The 21,612-nt window shown below is 40.9% G+C and overlaps 1 protein-coding gene across 4 annotated transcripts in view; it reads right to left on the reverse strand.

Annotated features, from left to right (window-relative positions):
• Window positions 1-21,612, reverse strand: part of BSN (bassoon presynaptic cytomatrix protein) — a 240,072-nt gene that overhangs the window by 207,671 nt on the left and 10,789 nt on the right. Inside the window, exon 2 of one of the 4 annotated variants that reach the window (XM_056805062.1) lies at window positions 20,941-21,036. The exons of the other annotated variants lie outside the window; for them this stretch is intronic. The gene's annotated coding sequence lies outside the window, so the exon portion shown is untranslated. The remainder of the gene's footprint in view (window positions 1-20,940; window positions 21,037-21,612) is intronic. 4 annotated transcript variants of the gene reach the window in all.

Raw genomic sequence — 21,612 nt, forward strand, 5'->3', positions numbered from 1 at the left:
GGTAATAGCCTCACACAGACCCAAAAAGGGGGCCCTGGTGTGAGAAAAAAAAGGGGAGAATGATTTGAACATAGATTCTCCCCTATTCCGCCTTGCCTGTATTTCTCAAACATATATCTACTTCCCAAATTGGGGGCCATCTTAAATTCCTTGCAATTGCAACAATAAAAAATTAATCAGCAAATTACATGACAGACTTAGTGCCTCCAACCTTAGTCACAGGGTCACAGTATTTAGAGCTGCAAAGTCTCAGAGAAATAGAAGTTCAGAGAGGTTGCTGAATAGCCTCACTACACTTAACTAAAGCAGGGCCTCTACGATAATGCATGGTGATAATGGTGGGGGGGGGGGGGGGTGAGGGTGATGATGCTGATGACAAGCTGTTGTTGGTCTTATATTTGAAGTCTTCTCTGCCCCAGCCTTCAGACACCCAGGCTCACCTCCATGCAGTGACAAAGCAGCAGGGGATTTGGGACCCCCTTTGACCACAGCAGCTGCTTAATGAGCATTTGTTGAACTGAATTGAATCAAATTGGTTGCAGAAGGGCAAGGCTCTTTCAAAGCCAAGATAAGCAATCATACTTCCTCCCAGGAACCATTGGATTCTACAATATCGTCTGTTTCTATTTAAGGCAACATTGGAAAAATGACCAACAATGCAAGGTAGAGGACTCCCATGGAGTTTCTGTCAATGAATGCTAACCATTTGGTGGCCCAATGTTTTTTTGTTTTGATTGGCCTGAACTCTTATGGAGGTGGCCCTGGGAATAAAATCCAATCTTCAATCTTTTCTACTCTTCTAGTATCAATTAATACTTGTGTCCTAGGCAACTGGCTATTTTAATTTGAATCAACAAGCATTTGGTGGGCAGCCGCTATGTGCTGGGGCCCTGGGCTGGATGCTAAAGGTACCATGACCAAGATGCCACTGATCCCACCCTTGAGTAGCTTACATTCTACTGGGGAGAAACAAGTACACACATCAGTAAATACAAAACATATCTGAGGTCATTTTGAGGGTCCTGGGCAAGAGCACTACAAAATGGAAGCATCAGGAAAGAACTTGTATGGGAGGCAGTACTAGAGCTGAGCTTGGAAGGGATCCAGGGATTCTATGGAGTAGTATAAGAAAGGAGACCATCCTAGGCACAGGGGACAAAGGCACCAAAGTGGGGAAAAGAATGTCACATATGGGGAACAGTAACCAGTCAGGGTTGGCTGGTGAGTCCCAGGGGAGTCACAGAGCACTTTGTTTTGTCCCTACCTAACACTGTCCTGTCCTTGAGCTTTAACTGCTTGAGGGAAGGGTTCTGTAAACACCAGAAACAATTAGTGTTTATTGAATTGAATTTTTCAATCTGTGAACTACTGGAAAGTACTCTGGGACTGAAAGGCAAACAGTTGATATCTAGTCCTAGCTCCATCACTACCTAGTTGTATGACCTCAGACAGGTCACTTCTGCTAGGTAGGAGGCAGGGAGATGCAGCAGAGAAATTCAACTGAAGTTGATCCTGCTCACTCTTTATCTTGGCCTTTCAAAGCACTAATTAAACCCCATTCCAAAAACCATTTATGAAGCACTTATAAGGCAAGCCAAGAACAAAACAAGGGAATTCAGCAGGGAAAAGATACTAGAAACTGGAAGGATCAGAAAATAATCCTCAAGAGAGCCAAAGAAAGGCCAGGATTCAGAGAGGGGGGAGATTAGAAGGGAGGAAGAGCATTCCAGGTAGAAGGGAAGGTCATACCTCCATGCAAAAAATGAAGGTGAGCAACAGAGTGTCAAGTTCTGGGGACAACTAATAGTTCATTTTGACTGATGTAGAATTTGTAGTATAAATAGGTATTATAAACTAATGGTATACTATTTATATATTTTATTTGAATTATATTGATAGGTAATTATGTATTTTATTAAAATAAAAGTAGTATGAAATAATAAATAAATCATATCCTTTGACCATTTATCCATTGGGGACTAGGAATTAGTACTGTGATTTGCTAACGGTTCCTAAATATTTTATATGTCAAGTTTTTATCTGTGATATTTGTTGTAAATATTTTCCCAATCTATTATTTTAATTTTCATTATATTATTGTTGTTAATTCTCTCTTCATGACACCTTTCCTATTTTGCCCCTTCTCCCTACCAGCCCAGTGAAGGCTCTGATCACCTCTTCCCTGATTACAAGAATCTCCTAATGGGTTTCTCTAACTCCCAGGTTCTCCCCAATGCAATCTACCCTCCCTACAGCCACCAAATGGATACTCCTAAAACACATATATGACAATATTACTCTCTTGTTCAAGATGTGTCAGTCACTCCCTATTGCCTCTAGGATAAAATAGAGACCCCCATAGCTTGGCATTTAAATTTCTTCACAGTTTGGTTCCAATCTAGATTTCCAGATTGGTGTCTCATAACTATCTTCCCTTCACTTATTCTATGTTCCAGTCAAACTGGCTTCCTTGCTCCTCTCTTCTACATAAAGATTCATCTCTATCTTTGTACAATCTGTCCTTCCAGCACCTGGAAGGCTCTCCCTTTTCACCTCGCCCTCCTGGAAGCCACATCTCCCTTCAAGGCTCAGCCCAAGTGCCACTCTCTCCTTGTTCTTACAGTCGTTTGTGCCTTTCCCCAAATTTACCCCCAAATCACCAAGGTTTTTAAAAATATATATTTTGTATTTACTTATCTGTGAACATGTTGTAACCTTCCAGCCAAATGTAAGCTCCTTGAAGGCAGAGACCCTTTTACTATTAAGTCTCTATCCCCAGAGCCTAGCACAATGCCTGGCATATTTAATAAATACTTGCTGATGAAGACAGCAATCAAATGCCCCCTTTTTCTGAGCCAACAAGGCTTATGTTACCATTGGAAATCCTGAAAACATTTTAATATTAGTCAGACTCACTGTAGACATGAACAGAAAGTGAATTTCATCCTTCTTTACTCCTCTTATGGAGCTTTAGAGCGGATCTAAGCAATGGAAGTAGCATCTGGGAGCAAATGCCGATGTTATTTCCCACTCAAAATGCCCACTGAAAACAGGATCCCACAGAGCTAGAATCCACAGGCTTCCATTCTATTCTGATCTGGTGCATTTCTTCCCATGGGTCAGTTCTCAAGACACAGGCATATGCCATTCCTGAATAATTCTAGACCTTTGTGGGGGGAGTCTGACTCCTTAGATAGGAGAGACTCCCTAGGAATGGAAATACAGAATACCCAGGGTCCTGGCTGCTTTCTCATATATGTCTATGTAAAATGGATGTAACAGGGTGAGTTGAAATAAGCATCTCCACTTCACACCCCTGATTTAAAAAAAAAAAGTTAAGTAAATGCTACCAGTCATTGCACTGTGGAAACATTTCAACAAGGCAGCCAAGACTATTCAATATCAGCTTTCATGAAGGAATCTGTATAGCCTTGTTTAAAATATAGTCTACTTTGCTTAGTGGCTTCAAAATATTTGGAAGGAAAAGAGTTTGTTCCCTTTAAGAAACCAGATTTCATTTCATTAAAAGGGATGTTCTCTGAATGAATTAAGATAGAGATGCAGGGGTATCAAGACCAAAGATCTAATGACTATCTAGTCTATTTTCTCTCCAAATCCAGGAATCCTCTCTGCTTCATCCCTGACAACTGGTCATTCACATAGTGCTTGACTTCTCTTTCAATGAACAGTAAGCTCACTACTTCCCATGGAAGTATGCAACTTGAATTCACTGTTAGCTATTCCTCATAGTATTCATTTTTATTATTATTAGGGTAATTCAGGGCATAAAGAGGGCATTCAGGCCTCACAGAGTAATAGAGAGGTGTTAAGGAGGTTATTAACACCTTTCCTTTAAATAGCATCTCAGCTAGAACAGAGAGGTTCAGTCACAAAAAGGTCCTGGGTCAGCCTAGAGGCAAGGGAATAATAAAAAGGCAAGGAAAAATCTAAAAGTATGAAAGAAAGGAAAAAATATCTACAACCCATACTTATAACAGTTAAGCAGGATCAAGGGCATTTAATTTGTACTTGGGCATCTATAATTCTTTAACCTTTCCTCTAAGGAATTATAAGAATTAGCAAGTATACAGCTGTGTTCTTAATGATTCATATTTTTATAGAAAAGGTACAAGTGAGTAAACAAATCCTTGTGTACCTCTGTACTACCTGTGTGACCTTGGCATGTTGATTAACCTCTTTAGGCCTCAGTTTCTTCATCTGTAAAATGAGGAGGTTGGAAAGAAGGATTTATTAAGAGCTTGCCAGGCACAATACTATATACTGAGGAAACAGAAAAGTAGGGGTGAGAGGGAGGGTGAAATGACAAAGGAAGGGGCATGATTTAAAAGTTCTGAAGTTAAGAACAAGGACAGGAAGGGAATACAGGCCTCTCCACAAAATGGAAGCTAGAGGAATGGGAGAAGGGGGTGGGCCTTAACAGAGGGATGTTGCAGGCTGAAAAGGCTATACAGGGTTGCTGGGTGTACCAGGGAGAGGAAAATGGAGGACTTGAGGGAAGTTCCAGAATAAGACAACATAATTTGGCTGTCTGGGAGCTGCAACAAGGCTGAGAGGAGAATGCACAGCAAGGAGGCACTTGGTCTGAGGCACTTCGCCACAGTTTCCTTATCTATGAAATGAAGGAGTTGGACTAGCTAACCTCTGAGGTCTCTTCGAGCTCTAAATACATAATCCCTATGATCTTGCAATTGAGAGTTTGAAGTCACACTGCCCTGTGGCTGCCAGAGATCGAAACACTTGCTCCTGGTCACTGTGATGGTATCAGAATCTCTCCAGGTGTGGGTTTCTAACCTTGGAGCTCAGGCTTACTGATGTAGTATGCAGTATTCATTCCCCCATCCTGATAACTGAACAGATTAAGAAACCATCACTCTGACATTAGCATCTTAGTCTATTATATTTGCCTTCAGAGGCTGTCGGCTCCCCAGATGTTTACCAGTCCAGTCACTGATGGAGATACGACATGGAGAATGCTTTTGAGAGCACTGAAGTAACTGCTTAGCTGCAGGTCAGAGGTTACAGGGCTCCTCTGCCCCTGCAAACAGTCTGCAACACTAGAGTCAGGCATGAGTATACCTTGCTTTTTTGGTGCTTCCTGAAGTAAAAGCCCCTTGTGGTAAGGCTGAGCAAAGCTGGGAAAGTAGAAGCCAAGATAGGCAAAATAGGTCCTGGATAGAAAGGGGAAGATCCAAGTGATGCAGGAGTGGAACCAAGGGACTCACTTCCCAAGACATACTGTACTCTAAGCATGATAAATAATAAACAGTTTAAGAAGCAGCAAATGCTGATTGATTGCTTAAGAAAAGTTTCCCCAGGACTAGCACAGTGTACCTTAATTAGGTTGGGAGACCCTTAGGTACCATTACAGATCCCTACCCCCTTCTTCTCCCTCACCCCTTTTTCTTCTGTTTTGTCTCCCCTATTAGAATGTAAGCTCCCTCAGAGTAGAATCCATCTTAGTTTTCTTGTTTTTATATTCCTAGCACTTAATACACTGCCTGGCACAAAGTAAGTATTTCATAAATGTTGTAGCTATATAATCTAATTATCTTTCTGTCTATCTTCTAAATAATCCAAAGCATGACAACCAGGTCTGTGCATTCAGTAATGATGATGGGGTACCCCACCCTAGCCCCTCTCTTTCTTAGAATGAAAGGATTGGACTCCCACCCAAGCAGCCCCTGAAAGGTTTCCAGTAACAATGGTCTGTAGGTTAATTCCTTTACAAAGTCTTACTTTGGAACCTGGAATTTAAACTGATGCTCCTGACCTTTTAGAAGTCGCAATAGTTTGCCAGAGAGTGGACAATTTCTTCTCTTAAAGACCACTAAAAGCACTCTCTGATCTCCCACAGAGCTTTTCCCATCTAAAGGCCAAACACTGGGCAAAGGGCAGCTCTTAGTAAAAGACTCCAGATATAGCTGAGGCTCCTTTGGTTCTTGTTAATTAATTGTTCCTAATTGCCTTCCTAACTTCCAGTCTCTTCCACTCTCCAATTCATCCTTCACACTACTGCCAAACAGAACACAGGTCTGCACCAGGTTTCCTAAAGCATAATGTCATTCCTTGAAACAAGAAGTTTCAGTGGCTCCCTACTGCCTCTAAAATAAAATAAAACCACTTTGGCCTAAAACTTAAAGTCCCTCACCATCTGGATCCAACCTATCTGCGAAGTTGGTGTGGTAAAAATGGCTAGAATGCTGTACTTGTCAGGAAGTCAGGAAGACCTGGGTTTGAATTCCACCTGAAATGCTGTGTGGTTCTGGGTAAATCATATAACCTCTGTGGACTTCTGAATCCTCATCTCTAAAATGATAGCTTTGGCTGTCTGACCTCTTAGGCTCCCTTCAGTTCTAAATCTGTGATCCTCTTTTTCTAGACTGATTACATGTTATTGCCTTCTTCCTCTGATATGCCCTGATACCTCCTCTCTGAAGCTGCCTTCTACACACCTACAAAACCCACAGAAAAAGAAGTTCAGTCATTCCTCTCTTTTGATCCTTATCACACTAGTTGTTATTGTTATTGTTATGATGTGTATGTAGCCTGTGTTCCCCTACTAGGCTGTGAGCTTCCTGAGGCTGAGATGATGATAGAGTTCAGGGCTTTTTCTGAACCTTTACCTTCTACTTAGAATCCATACTAAATGTTGGTTCCAAGGCAGAAGAGCAATATGGGCTAAACAATGGGAATTAAGTGATTTTCCCAGGGTCATACAGCTAGGACATGTCTAAGGCCAGAGCTGAACCCAGGACCTTCCATCTCTACGCCTGGCTCTCAATCCACTGAGCCACTTGGTTCAAGGCTTCTTAACCCTCAAGGGTCCTACTGATAGATCTAGTTGGGGGGGGGGGGCATGAACTGGGATGAGAAAAAATTATATCTTAACTTTCACTAACCTTTGGTTTCCTTTGTAATCCTCTATATTTTATTTTATGCATTAAAAATCTTTCCTTTTCTCTAAGAAGTCAACTGGCTTCCCCAGACTGTCAAAGAGATCCTTGCTACAAACAAGGCTAAGAACTCCTGGAACAGGGGAAAGGCATCAAGCTTGCATACAGAAGAGACCTGGTGTGTTTAAATTTCAATTCGGGCACTTACTAGGTATGTAATACTGGGCAAATTCATTAACTCCCACTAATGCCTCAGTAGCTTCATCTGTCAAATGGGGATAACGGCCCTCGTGCTACCTACCTGACAAGGTTATCATGAAGAAAGTACTAGGTAACTCTAAAAGGGAATTGTCATTTGATTCTGTCCCCCTCCATAATACCTAACACTAACACATCACAGGTGCTCAGCAAAAGCTTCCTAGTGAGCTGGCCTCGTTTTCCATTTTCTCAAGCAAAAGAAGAAGATGGCTTCTCTCTCCCCTCCTTCCCCCACTAAGCAAAGGTGTGGCCAGGGTGGGAGGAGAAAGGATGGAGGGATGAATGGGGGTGGAGGCCTGTGTCAGCCTCTGTTACTGTCTATTCTTGCACATCTCATACTGCATGACAAACATGGTATCCCTCTTTGCCTATGTCTTACTTTAAAGCTATACAAATAACAAAGCCATCTTAGAGAAGGCCAAGGAATCTTTCCAAGAGCCACAGAAGGTTATTTGTGAGCTTCCAATTCAGAGTCAAATGGCAAGGGAAAACCTCTGTGACAGAGACCTCCCTCTGCCTTCCTTCCCCAGTCCCCCCAGCTACCTTCACCCAGAACTGAAGTCTCCAAGCTGCACCCCCCCAACAGACCCAGTTCATCCCACAAATACCGGTTCTTATTCTTTAAAAGGGGGCACCCCAACTAAGGCGGAGGGGAGTGAAATGAACTGTGAAATTAACAGAAATTCCCCACTCAGATCAATTCTACTGAGAGACAGGAGAGCTCCAAATCCAAGGAACAGCAGCCAGCAAGCCACTCTCTGGGAATAGTGGCATCTGGTGATTTTTGTGAGGAGGTGGGGCATGTCACACCATCTACAACGCATATGCACACATCCCTTCCCATCAGCTGCTGCATAGCCTTGGTGCTCGTCCTGACACCCGTGGACAGCTATCTCACTAGGCTACAGCCCTTCCTTCCCCTCTCTCAACTGTTGATCTATGCCCCAGTATCAGCCCACACCTGCCCCCAACACCCCTTTGTCCCCAAAGGGAGGGTCAAGCCCATGTGGATCTCCCACCCCCAGCTGGCTCTGCTCATCTCTCTGTCTAGTCTATGCCACTCTGCTAAGATACTCATTTTCTCTCCTTTCCTCACCTTCTCCTATGCCTCTGCACCCCCATCCCCACAGCTCTTCTATCATTCCTCTACATGCACCACCATCTTCCCCATGCCAAGTACCATATAAGTTCCCCTCCCGCTGCATCCTGGAGCCACATCTCTCCTCCTGGCTCTTCTTCAATCCTTCCTCCCATTCGCACCTCATCACTTTATTTTCTCCTGTCCTCTTTCTCAAAGCCTCCTAACTCCTTTTGATTTTAATTCCACAGTCAACATCTCTACCTACAGTATGGAGATGGGGGAGGGGGAGAAGAGAGGCTTAGGAAAAGAAAGACAGTACTTTTCCTGTCCATAGTGAAGAGCTGACAATCTAAATCTATCCACAAAAAGGGATCACCTGAAGCCCAAGGTACCAGTGGGAGGAAAGATCTTACAATTTCCTCAATAGCAAAGCATTCTAAGATAGACACACTGGTGCATTGTTGGTAGAGCTATAAATTGATCTGGCCATTCTGGAAAGCAATTTGGATATATGACCCAGAAGTCACTAAACTTTGACCTAGTGATAAACAGTATCAATCTATATCCCAAAGAGATAACAGAAAGAGGAAAAAAACCTAGATAGACAAAAATATCCATAGTATCTCTTTTTGTTATAGAAAATAAAGGGAAGCTAAGGGGATACCTATCAGTTGGAGAATGACTGAGCAAATTATAGTAGATGAATGTAAATGGAGTATTATTACATTGTTAGAAATGATGAAAGGGACTGTTTCAGAGCACTTTTGGGGGAAGATTTGTATGAACTAATGCTGAATGAATAGAATGGGACCAAGGGAACAATTTACATAGTAACAACTTATAAAGACAAACAACTTGGAAAGACTTACAAATTCTGATCAGGACCATGACCATTCACAGTTATGGAGGACTGATGATGAAGCTGCCAAACTCCTGGCAGAAAGAAGATGAATTCATAGGACAAAAGAAGGCTTAACATTTTCAAATATGACCAATGAAGGTGACTGTTTTGTTCAGATATGCTTATTTGCTATGAGGATTGTGTCTTTTCTTATTGGAGTGAGGGTGGGAACAGATAGAAGGGAACTTCCAGTATTTTTGATATCAAAGAAAAATGGGAAAATGGTCATTAATGCATTTTTATTTTTAAAATGCACAGAAAAGAAAAGAAGCAATTTCAGAGAAAAAAAAAGCTGGACAGCATTGAAAGTAACCTTGAATTTATTACATACTTTTTTTTTAAAGCAGGCTATAGACATCACAGAAATTCAGTTTCACATATAGCCTTCTTTTCCTATTCTACTTTGTACATGGAAATCTTTCATATTGGTTAAATTTGGAATTTTAAAAATTAAATTTAAAAATCACTTTCAAGTGTATAGGTTTTTTGCCCTGCTATACTGAATTGGGAATCAAGAGCCCTTAGTTAGAATCACAGAATCTCAGAGATTAAAGAGGACATCTACTTCAGCCCTGACGTGATTGGACTCCCCTCTACAATATACTGACAAGTGGTCACTGAGAGGTCTAGCTTCTAATGTACTACTAACTTACTGTGACCCTTTATGCATCTCACCTTCTGCAGAACAAAGATTAGTTTCATTGCTTATGAAAACCACCAACCTTAAGTTTCACAAACTTTCAGGTTCAGGGCAGAATGATAAAGATTCAGGACCAGAAGTATAGTCCCAGCTCACTGGCTCTGGCTGAAAGGCAGTAGTATTTGGTTGCAGCCAATTTTAGAAAAATATCGGTCCCTTGTTTATCAGAGGGTCTCTAGAGACTGTTTGGCTCTGATTCCTGGTAGCTGCCTCCATATGCTGATTCAAGGATTAGAGACTGGAGTCTTCAGATGGTTCTCAAAAGGTCAGGAAGAGTTGTAGCCAAAGCAAAAGAATCAATTGAATTCTTTCAACATTAAAAAGTGTTTTTTTTTAATCTTAGCATATGTATTATTAGCCCTCTTTTTAGAACATGACCTGTCTCCAACTGGATGCTTCCTGAGGACAGAGACTGAGGCTTTCATGTCTCTGCCCCCACCTTTAAATTAGGTTATCAGGGGATGTGTTTTGTTTTGTTTTGTTTTGATTGATGTTAGCATAGTATTAATGATGTTTGCAATTAAAAAATATTTGATGGAAGTATTGAGCACTTACCATGTTTAACCAAGGTGCGCTCTATTGGGTGATAAAGATGCAAAGGTTAAAAAAATTTTTCTCAAGTATCAAAGGGTTTACAATATGAACTAAGAAATGAAGACAAATAACTCCAATACAAGTCAGAAAGAGAGAGGTCAAAGGCATATGAGATTTGAGGAAGAAAAGATGACCTTTGGCTTAGAATATTTCATCATCATCATAGTTAGCATTTATATAGCACTGTGCTTTACAAATATTATCTCATCTGATTCTCGAAACAACAATGGGAGATAGGTGCTATTATTATCCTCATTATACAGTTGAGTAAATTGAAGCAAAGAGAGGTCAAATGACTTGTTCAGGGTCTCACAGCCATATATATCTGAGGCCAGATTTGAATTCAGGTCTTTCTGACTACAGGTTCAATTTTCTATCCACTGGAACCACCTAATTCTCTCATGTCAAAGAGGAGGTGCTACCTGGGCTAGAACTGGAAAAGAAGAATTTCAAAAACTGGAAAAAAACAGTGAAGAGTGAGGATGGGAGACCAGTCTAAGCATAGGGAACCTAGGATAATTATAAAATTAAGTACAATTATAAAAGAGGCATGATGGGGTAAGAAAAGAGGCAGGATGAGATCTGAAAGCAGGATAACATCCAGTAAATTTGATGGGAACACAGAGTAAATAGAAAGGAGTAAAGTTTCCAGAAAAGATGAACTGGTGCCACGTTACAGAGCGGGTACTTTTTTTGGTAGGCAATAGGAAGCCAGCAAAGGTTGAAAACTGGAGAGTGGCATTGTCAGACCTGTGCATTTGGGGAAATGATTTCATAGTTAGGTGAAAGGCAGAGTAGAGAAGGAAGAGGCTAAAGTCAGACAAGTAAGTCAGGAAGCTATGACAACAGTCCAGATGAAAAATAATGAAGATCTGAAGTAGAATAGTAGTATGAATGGGATGTCAGGGTTATACTCAAGATATTTTGTAGAGGTAGAATCAATAGGGCTTAGCAACTGATTGGATATGGTTTCAAGCCCCGGTGACTAGAAGAGTTGGTATCAATAGAATGCTATCAATAGAAACAGAGTAGGGGCAGTTAGATGACTCAGTGGATTGAGAGTCAGGCCTAGAGCATGAAAGGTCCTGAGTTCAAATTTGGGCTCAGACATTTCCTAGCTCTATGAGCAAATCATTTACTCCAATGGCCTAGCCCTTACCAATCTTCTGTCTTGAACTAATACTTAGAATTGATTTTAAGAAGGTAAGGATCTTTTTTTTAATAGAAACAGTAGGGGGCAGCTGGGTGGCTCAGTGGGTTGAGAGCCAGGCCCAAAGACAGGAGGTCCTGGTTTTAAATCTGGTCTCAAAACACTAGCTGTGTGACCCTGTGCAAGTCACTTGACTCCCATTGCCTAGCCCTTACCAATCTTCTGCCTTGGAACCAATACATAATATTGATTCTAAGGTAAATGATAAGGGCTTAAAAATAAATAAATAAATAAATAAATGAATGAATGAACAAATGATTGAATGAATAAATAAATGAATAGATAGCTAGATAGACAGATAAATGAATGAGTAGATGAATAAATAAATAAATAAATAAAAGATAGATAAATAAATGAATGAATGAATAAATAGAAACAGTAGTAAGGAGGAATTTCAGGTTTGGATGGGGATGATAGGATAGTTCAATTTCAGATACATTAAGATAAGAACTGGTGGAGAAATCCAATAATCAACCAGATATTTGGGACTAGAGATCAGAGAAGTTGGGGGGTTGATCTTCCAATTACCCATATAGAAGTGATAACTGAAACTAGAGATGAGATTTCCAAGGAAGAAGGTGTAAAGAGAGAAAAAGAAGAATGCCTGTTGTGAACAGCAGCTCTGAGTATAGGCAGTTCCATCTAGGGAGCTGTCATGCCAGAAGCCAAGATCTAGCAAGGAAATCTATCTTGGGGAGTTAGGCACTGAGTACAGGTTTTTCTGGTTAGGGAGATCCAGGAAGCAAGATCAGGGAAAGCTGAAGAGAAAGAGAATCAGTAACAAGGAGAAAATAGGATTTAATAGCTATCATGGCTGGTAATCAATGTTGGCATATTCAAGTTTCAAGGGTATTCTGTGAGGACCCAGAACCTATGTCTGCCATGTCTCTGCTAAACCTTTGCACCTGTCCTGGCCATGATATCCAGACAAAGAAAGTCAAAGGCAGAGACTTGGGGGACATGCCTATATTTGAGGGGCAGAAAGAAAAAGAGAATCTACTAAAGGAGGCAAAAAAATGAGCATATAGTCAAGTGGGGTAGGAGAACTAAGAGAAAGTCATATTATGAAAGTCAAGGGAGAGAAGGTCATAGGATCACAGATCTTGAGCTGGAAAGAACCTCAATGGTCATCTAGTTAAACTTCTTCATTTTACAGATGAAGAAACTGAGGCTCAGGGGCAAGGTTATATAGACAGTGAAAGTCAGAGTTGGAATTTGAACCCAGGTCCTTTGACTCTAGATCAGAGTTCTTTTTTTTTTTAACCTTTACCTTCTGTCTTAGTATCAATTCTAAGACAGAAGAGCAGCAAGGGCTAAGCAATGGGGATTTAGTGACTTTCCCAAGGTCACAATCTCTGAGGTCAGATTTGAACCCAACTCTTCCTGACCCCAGGCCTGGAACTCCATCCACTGTGCTACCTGCTGCCCCAAAGCTCTGTTAATTGTTCCATGCAATACTGCCTCCCTAGCTCCAAAATGCTGTGTCACTGATACATGGGACAGGGTTCCTTCCTGAAATTCCTACAAAAAAAAAATCAAGGTTAAGGTGGTTCAATACTTCAGAAGGGTAAAGAAGGTGAGGATTGGGAAGGGGGAAAATCACTGGTTTAGGCAATTATGAGATTACTGGTATCTTCGGAGAGAAAGGTTTTCATAAAGTAATAAGGCTGGAAATGGATAGGGGATGATGAGAGAAGCAGTAATAATAGACTACTCTTTGCAAACTATGTCAATAGAGGGAAGAAAAGAAATTAAATGATAGCTTGAAGAGATCAAGGTCAAGGGAAAGTATTTTTTGGGATGGGGGAGACCTGAGCATGTTTGTAGGCAAAGGAGAGGGGCCAGTAGGAATAGAGTTAATGAAGAAAAAGAACAATTGATGAAATATGATCCTGAAGATGACAGGAAAGGAATGGGATTGAGGGCACAAAAGTAGGCCCTTAGCAAAGAGGAGGGCCATGTGTTTCTTAAGTACTCTATAGCAAGAGGGGGAAAGAAAACAATGGATAAAACTTTACAGTTTTGAAAGTTTGGTGGAAAGTGAAGGAGCTCCTCTTATGGGATTGGAACCTTCCAGTAAAAAGGAAGGTGAAGTTATCTGCTCTCTGAGACAAAAAGGAAAGGGAATGGGATATGGTATTGAGGACTTGAGGAGAAAGCTTAGAACAATTTGTGGAGAAATCTATTGAGAGCTATCTAAAAGTATGACCATATAGCAGTGAAGGCCCAATTGAGGTTAAGTAGCGCAAATTTATAGTGGACCCTCCAAGATGAGTCCCACAAGGGACTCATAATGAAAAATGCTATCCACAGCCAAAAAAATCTGAGTGCAGATCAAAGCATCAACTATGCCATCTTCCACTTTATTTCCTTCAGGAGTTTTTGATTATATGTGTGGTATGTGTCTTCTCTAATGACATGAGCAATATGGAAATGTGTATTTTCTGAAAACACTGCAATAACCTATATCAGACTATTTGCTTTCTTGGGGAAGGTGGGTGGGAAAGGAGGGAGGGAGAAAATCGTTTTTTCTAAAATGTCAGAAAACAATTTTTTTTCTACATGTAACTGGAAAAATAAGTAAATAGTAAAGAAAAAATGTATAGTGGACCCTGTCAACTAGATTTCACAACTTCCTTTATCGATATTTGGTTTCTCCTAAAAGACACTGAGAAGGTGGATGGTTCAGGAATAACCCAGGGCTAGGAATTGGTTAGTTGGGACCCATGAGACAGGGATTCACGGGTCAAGGAGAAAACATCATTAAAATGACTAACAGAATGACTTATTCTTCCTCTCAGATGTTTAATGCAAATGTTGAGAACTACCCATGCAATGAATAATCAGAGCACCAATAAAAGTTTTCTCATATCTTATTTATCATAGTAGGGAGAAGTTGGGGAGACAAAATGAATATATTAATGAATCTTAATATAAAAAGGGGACAGAGCAAATATATCACACAATGGTGTTTGAAACCTGAAAAAGTCTAAACTCTAACCAGAATCCTGACAAAAATGGCAAATGAAAGATGAGACAGATTCTTTAACAAAACAAATTCTATCCACCCCCCATTACTCAATGGATTGGGCAGCTCCTGAGGGCAAAGGAGGATGTGGGGGAGAGCAGCTGGGAAGTGATATCCACAAAGAAGATAAGCTAAAAAGCAAAGTCTAAGACAGCAACAGGCCCTGTAGGCAGAGAGGACCACACAAAAAATCCCTACTCTTCAACCTGCAACCAACACAGAAGAGACTGAAGGGGGTGAAGGGGCCAAAGTCTGTCCCAGGACCATGTCTGGTAATTTAGACATCCTCCAAATTGGAAAGGAGCCACTCTTAATAGAAGCAGCCCAGAGGCAGTGATGGCAGAGACTTCAAGGGGCTGACCATTCTCCCCACCTACAGGCAAGCCTCCAGTCACTTCTTAAAGACCTACAGGGAAGGGTTGTGCACAAGATCACCCAGCAAATCAAGGTTTAACATCCTTTTGAAACAAAGGAAGAGAAATTAGTCTGGTTATTCTTATTCCCAGAAGGCAAAAAGACTTTTACAGATAAAAGAAAAATTTTCCTAACCATTAGGGCTGTCCAAATGTGAAATGGGATGCCTCAGAAGACAATGAATATTCCCACCACTAAAAGTGCAAAGACATTATAACCATTGGTCCGGCAAGGGTGGAGAAGTTTCCTCTTCAGGTATGGCTGGACTGAGTCCAAGCTCTAAAGCCCATTGCCAAATCTGAAATTTTATGAGCTTTCTTCTATAATCAACATTCATCTAGCCTAAATCCTTTATGCTGAAGCTAAACCCATTTCCTCCCCCCACTTTTTCCTCCTCCGAAGATGGAGAAGCATGGAGTCACACCCTCTACTCTTCTACTAACCACTTTTATTAGGTTTTACCACAGATGTCTGCCTTTCTAATCCTTAATTCAACTTCCTAGCTTTCCTTCTCCTGAATGATTCTTCCCTAGTTATACAAAGCTGGGACACCTAGAAACTCACAATTTCCAAAAATGCTCAGCATAATGGTTTCCTTCCCTACCCCTCTTCTCAGGCCCCAATCCAATGTGTTTCCCACCAAATGAGGCAATAAAATAATGAAATAATGCTAGCTAATTTCATTAATCCCATCTCTGTGAGATTCAGGAAGGACAGGAATAAACTCAAACTTACAGGCAAAAAAAATGGAAGTTAAAGTCAAATTCCACTTAAAAGTCTATTCTGTGAGAGGAGGTCTCATAGTTAGAAAGTTCTTGGTAGACAGGAAGTCAGACTAAGGAAGGGAAGAAAGATGCTGAGGATGCCCAAGACAAGAGGTGAGAAGAAATAGGTAAGTAAGACCAGGATATATCAAAGCATGGAGCAGGATATAATGGGGGAATAGGATGACCACTATGGGAAGTCTTTAGAGTGATCCTGTGGGCAAAGAGGCATTTTGAAGGATCCTTCCAGAAAGGGTTCTCCCATGATCTTAGATACTAAAGCTTCATGCCTACTGTCTACCTCTACTCTAACAAGTGTGGGTACTTTGTGTCTATCTGTGCACATGTAAGGTGGCTCAAGTCATATAGACTGAAATCCTGAAGGATGAGGAGCTGTGATCTTTTGCACCAAATAGCAACTGGCATTTAGGCAAGCCTGTAGACTTGGGTGGTGGGGGGGGAGTGTTAGATAAAGTTCTGGATACTTCAGCTCTGCACTGTACTATTTCTACAGCGCAATGTGTAGAATGCTACCACCACTTTAGAGCCAACTCCTTTATAAACCCAAAAAGAATGGTTCCTGTCCAAAGGATACTGTATGTTTGGATTCAATCAATTCAATTCAATTAAGTTCAGTTCAAACAATGTGTAAACCCTAGAGTTAGAAAGACAATCCAGGGTATCTACCCAGCAAGCACTACCCTACTTTCATGTAATTTGCAGTCTGATGGGGGATAGAATATGTAAACACAATTACTTTTTATCTTATTGGTATATATACTATATTTAATTATTCTATTTTTGTTGTTTCATTCCAATAGAATGTAAGTTTCTTGAGAGCAAAGAGAGCATCCATGATGCAGTATTGTATATTACATCATAAGTATACAATATTGTAAATATATAGTAATAGCATATATTAGAGTAATATATAGTATTACATGTAATAAATAGCCCTTAATATATGTCTGTTGAGTGTATAAATAACTATAAAATAATTTTAGTAGGGAGAGGGCAGTAACAGCTAAGGGGGATCATAAATGGCTTTGAGTTGGAAGTTTCACCTAAACCAAGTCTTACAGCAAGCTAAAGATTTTCTGAATGGAAAAGGGGAAGGGGAAGGAGACCATCCATGAAGTGGCACAGAGGAGATGAAAGACAGGGTGCTGGGAGTGAGAAACAACATATAAACCAACTTAGTTAGAACATGGTCTGTTAATGTGAAAGAAATCCAGAATGATAGGTAGAAACTAAATTGAGAAAGGCTTTTAAATGCTAGGATAAGGAGTTTGTATTTTATCCTAAAGGCAACAGAAACCTCATGTAGATTTTTGAGCAGAAGGATGATGTGAAGATCTGTGCTCCAACAAGATTATTTTGGCAGCTGTGTAGAGGATGGATTAGAGAGGGGGAAATCTCTCTTATTTCTTCTCCTCCTAATAGACATTTTCATGTAGAAAAATTTTAAGTGGAATTTGACTAACTTCCATTTCTTCATCTGTAATACCAAGAATCTAGGGCAGAGATTCCTAACTTGGGGCTACAAATGTCTTTTTAATATTTTGATAACTATGCATTAGTATAATGGATTTCCTTTTCATCTTATGTGTTTTATTTTATGCATTTAAAAATATCATTCTGAGAAAAAGTTCATAAACTTCAACAGACTTCCAAAGGCATCCATGACACCAAAAACATTAAGAATCCCTAGGCTAGGCTTGGCCCACAAAAGTAATTGCTATTGACAAGCCAAATAAAAATTTCCATTCCCAGATTCCTTTTCTTCCAAGCTGCTCATGCTGATTCCAAGGGTATCTCCTTTATACCTCTAGCATGTCTGAGAGTTAGGACTGAGATGTCTTATCTCCCTTGAATAAACCAATTCCCTCCTCTCTTCTCCCCAAGCATCAGTGGGAAAGAGCCTTCATTGCCTAATGTCTATAAAAGGCTCAACAGAGTCTATAGAGAACTGGGCTCTGAAAGTGCTAAATAACATTACAGTGGTAACCAGAATTCAGAGCTAAGTAGTGAGAGCTGTCTTCTTCCTTTCCAGTCCTATGAGCTGCTTCTGGCCCATGCCTCTCTTCATTCCTACCAAAAGTTTCTATTTTCCAAATGTTTGTTATTTGGAACCCCAAAGGGCAACTCCCCAGAGTAAGTGGTTGCCAGGCAAGTGGCCTACTCCAAGTAGTAACCCCTCCCTTAGGAAAAACCCTCCCTCTGATCCCAGCTGTGTCACAAGGAACAATACTTAGTCCAAACATGAATTTGATTTCATATTTCTACAGGTTCTGATTTTCCAATTTAAAGAGAAAGCAGTAGAAGCCCCAGCTTCCTGTCTGCAGGAGGTCTATATCATTGGAGTAGCCACTTGTTTCCTCACAGAACTCTTCCTATGGGAAAGGGGGACAAAAGAAGCAAAGGGGCACTGGGGCTCCTAGGAAGAACCCTCTTCAGGACCCACAAAATAGATGCAGAGAACAGCAGGATAGAATTAAGACACCCAATTCTTTCGGTATGGATAGAAGTATACTGAAATATGCTCTCTACTGTAATATCTGTCCCAGTTTCTCTCTCAGTTCCCCACCCACAGCTGAGGAGAAGGAAGATGATTTTTTTTTAATCCTTACCTTCTGTCCTAGTAACAACTCTTAGACAGAAGGGCAAAGGCTAGGCAAACAGGGTTAAGTGACTTGTTCAGGGTCACACAGCTAAGAAGTGTCTGAGGCCATATTTGAACCCAGGTCTTCCAGATTCCAGGCTTAGCTTTCTACCTACTGTGCCACATAAATCCTGATGCCATCCCAGCAGCTGGCAGACCTGGGAAGAGATCTGATGTATCTGATACAATAGGCTGGAAGAGAGTAGGAGAGGGCAAAGGGGGAAAGACGTAAAGAAGGTGCAGGGTGCAGAGAAAGATTACTCTCTCTTCCAACATTAGAGAAGACCCTGGGGTCAAATGGATCCAGAGCAGCAGCTTTGGTGGGATTTCTCACCTCATCCTCTGGCTATCTGGTTACCCACAACCAGCTCCCTTTCCTGCAGGGGCAAACAGTCAAGGCCAGTGTCACTGCTAGGATGGCAAAGGGCCTTCTCTACAGGGCTCCAACCAGGAGAGCTGGTAACCAGGTTTCTTAATATTCCTGAGGATGAGCAAAGAAGCCCAACCGCTTGCTGCTAGGGCCAGCTCAGCACTGGAACTGTGGTCTAAAAGCCCAGCAGAAAAGAGAGTCCTGCAATAGGAAATCTCATGGGTTGATCCTTATCCAAATCTTGACCTGAAAAGGCAGATTGTTCTAACTGTACAATAATCAACTCTTACTTCCTAAGAATTAGGACCTACATAACAGGCCTGGTCAAAGGCCAGCTGCCCTGGGATGGTGATAGAGCAACTATGGGGAATGAATGAGGGGACCATCTTCCTGCCCTCATAGAACTGGCCCAAAGCACCAGAACGCTGGTGTGGAAAGCTTTTAAGTCTAGCGTCTCCTTCCACTTGGCCCTAAGTGCCTAAAATATATAAGACCTTCAAATCTGGCCTCAGACAATTCCTAGCTGTGGAACCTTGGGAAAGTCACTTAACCCTCATTGCCTAGGCCTTGGAACTAATACTTAGTGTTGATTTTAAGACAGAAATAAGGTTTTAAAAAAATCTATTGCACCCTCTTTGCAGAGGTTGAAGGCTATGGGTATGAAATGCCAACCAGAATGTCAGACTTTTTCAATGTTTCAGTTAGTTTTCGCTGAACTTTTTAAATTTTCTTATTCTTTGTTATAAGGAATGGCTGGGAGAGCTAGGGATATACAGGCAAAAGCAGGCGATATAAAAATAAAAGTTATAGATACAAATTTATTTTTTAAGGTTTTAAATAAATTTTAAGTAGGGGCTTAAAAAGGGTGGGAAAGAGTTGCCTAGGGCACCAAGTGCTAAGTACCTAAGTGACAGCCAGGGTTACCTAGCTAGTAAGCATTAGAGGCAGGACTTGAACTCAGGTCTTCGGGATCCCTAAGTCTGCCCTTTATCCAATAATGCACTCTCTTGTTCAGCTCTCTTTAAAAATGGGCAAAGGGACCAATCCAAAAACACTTGTTTGCTTATGTGACAAGAGTTAAAAGATGCCCTAAATATAAAGTTCTTAGAGGTCAGGAATTGTTTTGCTTTTGGGGATCAACCCAATGCTGAGCCTAACACCAAACAGATAATTTTAAAAGTTTTATCATAGGGCAGCTAGGTGGGGGTTTAAATCTGGCCTCAGATACTTCCTAGCTATGTGACCCTGGAGAAGTCTTCTAAGCCCTATTTGCCTAGCACTTGCCCTTCTGTTTTGTGACTAAGACAGAAAGTAAAGGTTTAAAAAAGAGTTTTATTGAATCATTTGAGATAAAGGCAATTCAGTTCACAAAGGAGGAGGAAGGGAGAAGCAAATGCCTCAAAAGAGCTGAAAGGGTTGGATCCGGTTGGGTGAGAGAGCCCATGATTACAAAAGAAAAGAAAGAACAGGAAGGGGAAACCTCGTGGACTAACTCATTTCTCATCCCTGAACCTGACTTAGTTATGAACAATCTCCTTCAGAGAAAAACAGAAAAGCAATTCAGTACAGCTGTAGGGCAGCAGCCCAATTCTTCTCCTCTCCTTTCAAAAAATTCAGAGCCTCCACATGGTTCTAAATAATTCCTTCCCTGTAAAAATCAGCATTTCTCATCATAGCTTTTCCTAAGGGTAACATCCTTGAAAATGCATTTTTCTCATTAAATGTAAAAACTTACCGAAACTATCTTATGTGTGAAATTAATATGTGAGGGAAAAGATTTAAGTCATTAAAATTTAACAATTCTGCCTAAATAAGAACTACAGGAATGTTTTCCCCTTCAGGTGACTATGGACTAATAAATGTCCATACAGTTGCCTGTCAATCAGAGAGCATGTATACAGAATCCATAGGCTCCCCCTTCTTCCACTGGGTATGCTCCCTGTAAAGGAAGTCACTATAGGGACAGCCCCTCCCCATGGTGATCAAATACTATCCCTTTCAGAGCTGCCAACTATGTCCTTACCTTACCAACTATGTATCTTACCTTGAAGAGCTAGGTCATGCTTCCTTCTAGAACCTCTCCTTTTAGATTCTTGCTACAGGAATTTCTTTTTCTTTGAGCCTGGGTCTCCCCATCTCACTAAGGGGTGGAGGAAGAGATGAAAGGTGTCACTCATGGGCCAACCCCAACACCAATCGGTGTGTCAGTCAGTCGATAAGAATAATCACTTGCTATTTGCCAGGCACTGGGCTAAGTTCTAGATATATAAATGGGGACAAAAGATAGTACTGTCCTAAAGGAACTTATACTTAGTGGGGGAGATAACAAGCAAACAAATACATACCAAACAAGCTATATATAGGAAAATTGGGAAATAATTAAAAGAGAAAAGGTACTAGAATTAAGAAGAGTTAGGAAAAGCTTCCTGTAAAAGATGGGATTTTAGTTGGGACTGGAAGGAAGCCAAGAGGCAAAAAAGAGAAAGGAGAACATTCCAGATATGGACAGTCATCAAAATGCCTGGAGTCAAGAGATAGAATTGTTGGTGAAACAGCAAGGAGGTCTGTGTCAATCAAATGAAGAGTACGTGGGTATGTGGAAGGGAGTAAGATGTAAGAAGACAGGAAAGACTGGGGTAAAAGGGAGACTGGGCTATGAAGGTCTTTGAATGCCAAACAAGGGATTTTGTATTTGTTCCCGGATGTAATAGGGAGC

Source organism: Monodelphis domestica, chromosome 7 (genome assembly GCF_027887165.1).
Source record: "Monodelphis domestica isolate mMonDom1 chromosome 7, mMonDom1.pri, whole genome shotgun sequence".
Taxonomy (NCBI): domain Eukaryota; kingdom Metazoa; phylum Chordata; class Mammalia; order Didelphimorphia; family Didelphidae; genus Monodelphis; species Monodelphis domestica.